The sequence below is a fragment of the Siphateles boraxobius genome, unplaced genomic scaffold (genome assembly GCF_051911475.1).
Source record: "Siphateles boraxobius isolate OS27281-9 unplaced genomic scaffold, OSU_SipBor_1 12, whole genome shotgun sequence".
Lineage (NCBI taxonomy): Eukaryota > Metazoa > Chordata > Actinopteri > Cypriniformes > Leuciscidae > Siphateles > Siphateles boraxobius.
The window spans coordinates 32,700,001-32,710,000 of NW_027508722.1; the positions used below are offsets into that span (position 1 = coordinate 32,700,001).

The window sequence follows — 10,000 nt, forward strand, 5'->3', positions numbered from 1 at the left end:
CCTTTCAGAGATTCAGTATGAAACCGCTGGGAAGATGTGGAGACTGTTTATTCACGTTTGTTAGAAAATAATGCTTTAGAAAGATAAAAGCGGAAGCGATTAACAGGCGTGGATGAGAATATCTCATCGTCTCATATTTGAATCAGTTCAGGCTGACAGTGACTCTCCTCACATGAATCTGAGCATCACTGAATAGATCTGGTGTTTCTCTAGGCTTTTTATTAGCATTACCAGCAGAACTTTCAGGGTAAACCAGTAAGATCATGTTGCAAACAGTCATTTCTTGTAGCATACAGCAAACACACATGTTCAGCACAGGGTTAAACGCCTGAATCCCAGTAAAAGACGGTTTTAAATAGCTCTCAAACATCTGAATTGCCTTATGTAACAGTCAACAGTTGTTTATGTAACTCTGCCAAAACACACCCTCAATCTCCCAGCATGCACTGCGGCTCACATTCAGCAAAACAGTTTCCCAAATTTCATTTATAACTGAGAATGTGCAGCACCGGCTGAAAAATGTTTCAATAATGTTTTGCTGACGTTCCCATTAACTCTTTCCCTGACAGTTTTTTTTAAAGTTACCAGTCAGTTTTTTCTCCATCATTTTCACAAAACTTTCATGCCCTCCGAATATTTTTTTGTTGTATGAATATCTGATCATGCAATATATCAAAAAGAACAGAGCAACTACAAAAGGTTTTATTCTAACTTTATGCATTTGTTCCCTCCAACACTTAAATGTGGGTCGGTTTCATAAAAAACAGCATTTTGAACAAAAAGCTGAGAAAATAGCCTAAATGTGTGTAAGCTTGTTTCTGGTTCTGCATAACAGCGCCACCTGCCGTATAACAGTGAAAACACAGGTTGCCGGAAAATTCTGTCAATGGCGGGAAAATAATTAAGTTATAAAAATATTCTTTCAAATGCTTTAAAACTTTTTTTTAATTAACGGAAACATTGCATTTTCATAATTCTTCAAAATTATGGGAATTTTAGGCTACTTTTGAATGTTCTATGAACATTCCGAAACTATTTAAAAAAAACATTAGACGAACTTAAACGTTTCAGGAAAAAGTTCCATTAATGATATATGTGCAAATGTTTTATGAACACTAGACCAGATAACTTTGTGAAGAATGTTCTATTAACATTACAACATTCGTTCACTCCGATCAAGGTAATAAAATGCTCTCATATACAGACATACATCATCTTATTAATCAGAGAGATCAATATTCATTCATTGTGAGACGGTTTCAGACTCACTGACTCATTTATTCATGCATACTAATGAGTGTTTGAGCATAATTGATTCTCAAGGCGGTTTTTGCCAGACTGAGCCAGACAGACAAACACTGATCTGATATTTCATCTGCATAAGTGTTGCATAATAATATTCATGTGATTCTGATCTCTAGGTTAGTTTTCACCGTCAGTTATGAAAGACTCTCACAGGAACATGAAAGTCTGCGCCGAGTCTGTTTTGCCGCGCTAAACTTTGCAATAAACATGTTGAAATGGCATAAACATTATTTATTTAAATATTTTACAGTAGACTTTTACTGAGGAAATAAATGAGTGAAACATTACTCATCCTCTGATTTAAAACAAACACTGGGTTGTTAGCCGCTAAAATGCAGATTCATCACGTGACAACTTCTACGCCAATGAGATCGGGTGAGACTTAAGTTTGATTTGTATTTTTTTTTTTTTTTACAAAATAATTCAAAAAGTTTTAAAAAACTTACATTATATTTACATTCACTACACTCATGCTTTGAATTAAAATGTAGTGTATTTTTCATTTTTGAAATATTGCTGTGTTCGTCTCTGACCACTAGAGGGCGCCATTGTTCTACTTTCTGCATTATTGATGATGATGATGATGATGATGACGATGAAGCAAGTGATTTTCTACAGTTCTGCATTTCTGTATTGATTTGTGCTGCAAATAGGATTACATGCTTTATAAAAAAAATTACAATTGAGTTTGAGTTGCATAAAATGCCCTGACTGATCAATCGTAATGCTTTAAAGTCTGGATTTGATCATTTATCAGACATGAAGCGTTTGTATCTGTTTTTTCCTTTCATCTGTATAATCCAGTTTGAGTTCTGTAAAACTGCCCAATACTGACCAGAGGAGCCACACGTTTAACCATCTACAATTCCCAAAATGGACGGCCTGCAAATGAGCTCTGATGAATTAATTTCAGTAGAATTACTCAGCAATCCCCTGGAAAGGGTTTTTGGGTTTATTTGGCAGATTAATCATGTTTTAGGATGACTGGTTAGGCTCAGATGCTGTTTTTCCACAGTTAAAACCTGTTTCAGTGCCAAATCCCGCCTGAAGGGAGAGTAAGGTGAGAATAAATCAGTGTGAGATGTTGTAGTGTTTCTGTAGAGCTGATCTCATGCTTCATGTGTCTGTGAATTGACCAATTGAGCCAAAAACGCATCGGTCAGCAACTATAGTCAGGCGCTTTTAAACATCTGGAGCAGGGTTATTAATATTATAGATAAAGGCGTTATATGTATAACTTTTAGAATTCAGAAAACCTTGTTGTTAGCGACACCGGTGGCCGTTAAGAGAACTGCAGCAGTAACTAATCGCTCGTGCACACGTGACTTCATCTTTTTTTATAGTCTATGGACGACTGAACGTGATTTAAGATCCCCAACAGAATAAACACACAACAAAAATGAGAAAACAGCAGTTGAGAAAGCTTTTGATCAAAGTGATGTGGAAATGTTTGCAGATGAGTAATTATAGCATAATTACACTGTTATGATAGCTTGATTCGACTATTTGAGACGAATATGGAAATCTGGGACTATAGTTTGAATGAGTCCATTTTCTTTTGGATTTCCTTTCTTTGATATTACCGTACAGAATGGCTCTTTCTGCTTTCATTTAATGTGCTTTGAACGGAAGAAAGGCTTTCGTACGCGTAACCGTCACATCCGTTTAATTTTCCCGGCAAAACCGTCCCGAAAACTTCACATAAAAATCAGTCAACAGGCTTTCAGACACTTATTTGAAGTTTTTTATACAAGCTGTTCACACATTAGCGATAAAAAGGTATAATACATGAAAATTCGTACATATATTTTAGTGCTGGGCAACGATTAATCGCATCGAAAATAAAAGTTTGTGTTTACATAATATATGTGTGTCTACTGTGTATAATTATTTTGTATATATAAATACACACATATGCATGTATATAATTAAGATTTTTTTATTTATATACAAAATATTTGTATTTATATATAATATAAATTATGTATAAATATATATAGCCCTACAGTATATACATCATGCAAATATTTCTTAAATATATACAAACATATATGTGTGTGTATTTATATATACAAAATAATTATATACAGTACACACACATATATCACTTTTATTTTGGATGCGGTTCATCGTTGCCCAGCACTAATATATCCCATTTAACTTGATTTAGGCCTACATAAATAACTAAAACTAAAGTAAAAATTAATAAAAACTAAATAGACATAAAAATGACAAAAGCACAACAAAAGTACATTTAAAATGAAAACTATATATATATATGTATATATATAAATGGTTCAAAATATTAATAAAAACTATAATAGCATCTAAAATTATAATAACCCAGACTGCGACATAGTGTCGGCCCAGATCCGGCCCGCATCCGGCCCACATCTGTGTAATCCACATGTTGGAGATGTGGCGACACTATGTTTCTGTCTGGGAATATTATTTCTCTTACATGTCTTTATTTCACTCAGGATGGCCGTATGTGTTTCGCTGGAGCTCTTTTGGAAAGCGTGATGTTAATAAACTCATCATCCACTCAAAGGGAATTATACATTTGAAGAAAGCGTCTGCATTATGCATGTCTGAAGTGCGTTAGATCATCAGATGCCCGAGGACACATTTCCCCGCTGTCAGATGAAGAGATCCGATCAGCTGACAGAACGACTCAGACCTGCATTACAGCATTAAAGGCTTTCGCTGGGAGACATTGCATCAGATTCTGACTCCCATCATGGGGTTATTGATCTCACTGAGACTCACTCAGCTGGGAGGGATTCGACTGTCCACTCGGATTAACAAATTATTAGATTGTACTCGTTTCATATTATACCATGGCAAAAAAATTGGTGTAGAACTAGAAACTATCACAAATTCACAAATAATTACAAAAAAAATGGCTTTATTAAATTAAACATGACATTTTGAAGTAGAAAAACTGAAATATCTCTGCATCATTTACAACTTTTTTGAAAAATGTTTGTGGAGTTATATGTGTTATGTTTGTTCCAACAGATTTATTATGATTATGATTGTAATTAATATGTAATTATTTCTACACTGAAAAGGAATTGGAATTATTCACTCGGAAATCTCTGTTAAATTTAACCAAAAATTCTATCGCATTGAATCTTCATCAGCTTGATGTTTTCTGAAAGAGCAGATGTTGTTATTAATCTGACTGACAGCAGTGTGAGCCAATCAGGATGCGCTGTGGCTAGGCTCATTAGCATAAGTGGGTGTGGTCAGTGTGTCTGCTGCTGAACATCTCTCTTAGCACCGAAGCTCCTCTTCATCTCCATTTGATCTTCATCTTCATAATTACTGGATTAATGCATCAGGAGGAGCTGAAGGAGTAAAAGAGAATAAATAAAAGGTAAGAGTGTTTCGCTCTTTTCTGTTGTGATCTATAGAAACACATCGGTGTGTGTCTGATGTTTGTGTTTATGATGCGCGTTGCGGCTGTTTCTCGTTACTGAGGGGATTTAGTTAGTTGTGCTGTACACACACACACACACACACACACACACACACACACACACTGCTGAAGAGCTTCATTAATGAACGTGTTCATTCACATTAGTGGCTTCACTTGCTGTTTTATATAATGTTCGCGAGATTGAGTTTCTCTGTGTGTTCTGCTGAACGCGTGTGTTGATGGTTATTTATATCTGTAACTGAATCCATGAGAATATTGAATGACAGATTCCATGCAGACAGGAATGTTGTGCGCGCGCCCGACACCACAGATGGCCCCGCGCGCCTCCAAAACGCGCATCAACAGTCCAGAACCGAGCCGAGTCTGATTCTATTGTGTTTATAGTGTCAATAAATGACGTGCTGTCATATTTCTCTCTTCTCTGTCATCTGAACCTGGACTGCGACGTGGACTCGGCCTGGATGTGTCTCAACGGTGAGTTTATGTATTTTATTCTGCCTAAAAGTCAAAAGATCATCATCTCTGCTTGTGTTTGCTCCCAAATATAGATCATAAGTCTGATAGATCTCTTCAGGAAAACAAAGCTTTACAAGGAACCCAGTTAACAAAAAATATATTCAAAGAACGTTCCTGTTAAGTTTCGAAAACATTATTTTTTCTGAACGTTTTTTGTTTGTTATTTTTTGTTTGTTATGTGAACATTAGAGAAAACATTGGAAAATTCTGTTATCATTCTGCAACGTTATGTGAACGTTACTTTTTATCATTCTGCAAACATTACGGGAACGTTATTTTTTATTGTATTACATTGTATGTCTTTATTGTCCACCAAGGTGGAAATTTGTCTTAGGCTCATCAGCACATAAAACATAACTATAAAAGCATTAGTAAAGAAAAAACAAGAACAAAAACACAGACTGATTCACATTACATAGATGTAAAAATACAGTTCATGCCACTGTTATTTGTTTTATCTATTACTTTTGTAGTTGAGAATTTTATCATTCTGCAACCATTAATGAAACGTTACTTTATTTCATTCCGCAAACATTAATAGAACGTTACTTTTTATCATCCTGCAAACATTAATAGAACGTTACTTTTTATCATCCTGCGAACGGAACGATACTTAATGGAACGATACTTTTTATCATCCTGCAAACATTAATGGAACGATACTTTTTATCATCCTGCAAACATTAATGGAACGATACTTTTTATCATCCTGCAAACATTAATGGAACGATACTTTTTATCATCCTGCAAACATTAATGGAACGATACTTTTTATCATCCTGCAAACATTATTGGAACGTTACTTTATTTCATTCCGCAAACAAATAAAATAAAACAAATAAAAAATGAAATAAAATAGAACGTTACTTTTGATCATCCTGCAAACATTAATGGAACGTTACTTTTTATCATCCTGCAAACATTAATGGAACGTTACTTTTTATCATCCTGCAAACATTAATGGAACGTTACTTTTTATCATCCTGCAAACATTAATGGAACGTTACTTTTTATCATCCTGCAAACATTAATGGAACGTTACTTTATTTCATTACGCAAACATTAATAGAACGATACTTTTTATCATTCCACAAACATTAATGGAACGTTACTTTATTTCATTCCACAAACATTAATAGAACGTTACTTTTTATCATTCTGCAATCATTAATGGAACGTTACTTTATTTCATTCCACAAACATTAATGGAACGTTACTTTATTTCATTCCGCAAACATTAATGGAACGTTACTTTATTTCATTCCGCAAACATTAATGGAACGATACTTTATTTCATTCCGCAAACATTAATGGAACGTTACTTTATTTCATTCCGCAAACATTAATGGAACGATACTTTTTATCATTCCGCAAACATTAATTGAACGTTACTTTATTTCATTCCGCAAACATTAATGGAACGATACTTTTTATCATTCTGCAATCATTAATAGAACGTTACTTTATTTCATTCCGCAAACATGAATGGAATGTTACTTTATTTCATTCCGCAAACATTAATTGAACGTTACTTTTTATCATCCTGCAAACATTAATAGAACATTACTTTATTTCATTCCGCAAACATTAATGGAACGTTACTTTTTATCATTCCGCAAACATTAATAGAACGTTACTTTATTTCATTCCACAAACATTGATGGAACTTTACTTTATTGCATTCCGCAAATATTAATGGAACGTTACTTTTTATCATTCCGCAAACATTAATAGAACGTTACTTTTTATCATTCCACAAACATTGATGGAACTTTACTTTATTGCATTCCGCAAATATTAATAGAACGATACTTTTTATCATTCCGCAAACATTAATGGAACGTTACTTTATTTCATTCCGCAAACATTAATAGAACGTTACTTTTTATCATTCTGCAATCATTAATGGAACGTTACTTTATTTCATTACGCAAACATTAATAGAACGATACTTTTTATCATTCCACAAACATTAATGGAACGTTACTTTATTTCATTCCACAAACATTAATAGAACGTTACTTTTTATCATTCTGCAATCATTAATGGAACGTTACTTTATTTCATTCCGCAAACATTAATGGAACGTTACTTTATTTCATTCCGCAAACATTAATGGAACGTTACTTTATTTCATTCCGCAAACATTAATGGAACGATACTTTTTATCATTCCGCAAACATTAATTGAACGTTACTTTATTTCATTCCGCAAACATTAATGGAACGATACTTTTTATCATTCTGCAATCATTAATAGAACGTTACTTTATTTCATTCCGCAAACATGAATGGAATGTTACTTTATTTCATTCCGCAAACATTAATTGAACGTTACTTTTTATCATCCTGCAAACATTAATAGAACATTACTTTATTTCATTCCGCAAACATTAATGGAACGTTACTTTTTATCATTCCGCAAACATTAATAGAACGTTACTTTATTTCATTCCACAAACATTGATGGAACTTTACTTTATTGCATTCCGCAAATATTAATGGAACGTTACTTTTTATCATTCCACAAACATTGATGGAACTTTACTTTATTGCATTCCGCAAATATTAATGGAACGTTACTTTATTTCATTCCGCAAACATTAATAGAACGTTACTTTTGAGCATCCTGCAAACATTAATGGAACGTTACTTTTTATTATCCTGCAAACATTATTGGAACGTTACTTTATTTCATTCCGCAAACATTAATAGAACGTTACTTTTGATCATCCTGCAAACATTAATGGAACGTTACTTTTTATTATCCTGCAAACATTATTGGAACGTTACTTTATTTCATTCCGCAAATATTAATAGAACGTTACTTTTTATCATCCTGCAAACATTAATAGAACGTTACTTTATTTCATTCCGCAAACATTAATAGAACGTTACTTTTGATCATCCTGCAAACATTAATGGAACGTTACTTTTTATTATCCTGCAAACATTATTGGAACGTTACTTTATTTCATTCCGCAAATATTAATAGAACGTTACTTTTTATCATCCTGCAAACATTAATGGAACGTTACTTTTTATTATCCTGCAAACATTATTGGAACGTTACTTTATTTCATTCCGCAAATATTAATAGAACGTTACTTTTTATCATTCCGCAAATATTAATAGAACGTTACTTTTTATCATCCTGCAAACATTAATAGAACGTTACTTTTTATTATCCTGCAAACATTAATGGAACGTTACTTTATTTCATTCCGCAAACATTAATGGAACGTTACTTTTTATCATTTCGCAAACATTAATAGAACGTTACTTTTTTATCATTCTGCAATCATTAATAGAACGTTACTTTTTTATCATTCTGCAATCATTAATAGAACGTTACTTTTTTATCATTCTGCAATCATTAATAGAACGTTACTTTATTTCATTCCGCAAACATGAATGGAACGTTACTTTATTTCATTCCGCAAATATTAATTGAACGTTACTTTTTTATCATTCTGCAATCATTAATAGAACATTACTTTATTTCATTCCGCAAACATGAATGGAACGTTACTTTTTATCATTCTGCAATCATTAATAGAACGTTACTTTATTTCATTCCGCAAACATGAATGGAACGTTACTTTATTTCATTCCGCAAATATTAATTGAACGTTACTTTTTTATCATTCTGCAATCATTAATAGAACGTTACTTTATTTCATTCCGCAAATATTAATTGAACGTTACTTTTTATCATTCCGCAAACATTAATAGAACGTTACTTTTTATCATTCCGCCAACATTAATAGAACGTTACTTTATTTCATTCCACAAACATTAATAGAACGTTACTTTTGATCATTCCGCAAATATTAATAGAACGTTACTTTTTATCAGCCTGCAAACATTAATAGAACGTTACTTTTTATTATCCTGCAAACATTAATGGAACGTTACTTTTTATCATTCCACAACAATTAATAGAACGTTACTTTTGATCATTCCGCAAATATTAATAGAACGTTACTTTTTATCAGCCTGCAAACATTAATAGAACGTTACTTTTTATCAGCCTGCAAACATTAATGGAACGTTACTTTTTATCATCTTGCAAACATTAATAGAACGTTACTTTTGATCATTCCGCAAACATTAATAGAACGTTACTTTATTTCATTCCACAAACATTAATAGAACGTTACTTTTGATCATTCCGCAAATATTAATAGAACGTTACTTTTTATCAGCCTGCAAACATTAATAGAACGTTACTTTTGATCATTCCGCAAATATTAATAGAACGTTACTTTATTTCATTCCACAAACATTAATAGAACGTTACTTTTGATCATTCCGCAAATATTAATAGAACGTTACTTTTTATCAGCCTGCAAACATTAATAGAACGTTACTTTTGATCATTCCGCAAACATTAATAGAACGTTACTTTATTTCATTCCACAAACATTAATAGAACGTTACTTTTTATCATTCCGTAAACATTAATAGAACGTTACTTTATTTCATTCCACAAACATTAATAGAACGTTACTTTATTTCATTCCACAAACATTAATAGAACGTTACTTTTGATCATTCCGCAAACATTAATAGAACGTTACTTTTGATCATTCCGCAAATATTAATAGAACGTTACTTTATTTCATTCCACAAACATTAATTGAACGTTACTTTTTATCAGCCTGCAAACATTAATAGAACGTTACTTTTGATCATTCTGTACACATTGAACGTTACTTCTGATAATTATTAA

General features: G+C 32.6%; 1 protein-coding gene across 20 annotated transcripts in view; it reads left to right on the forward strand.

Annotated features, from left to right (window-relative positions):
- The first annotated feature begins 4,536 nt into the window (after window positions 1-4,536).
- Window positions 4,537-10,000, forward strand: part of epb41l3a (erythrocyte membrane protein band 4.1-like 3a) — a 78,725-nt gene continuing 73,261 nt past the window's right edge. For 6 of the 20 annotated variants that reach the window (XM_077218203.1, XM_077218214.1, XM_077218342.1 and 3 more), the window contains exon 1: window positions 5,054-5,224. The gene's annotated coding sequence lies outside the window, so the exon portion shown is untranslated. Of the gene's footprint in view, window positions 4,688-5,025; window positions 5,225-10,000 lie in introns of those variants that run through there. The other 14 variants (XM_077218327.1, XM_077218395.1, XM_077218371.1 and 11 more) reach the window with 5 other exon arrangements.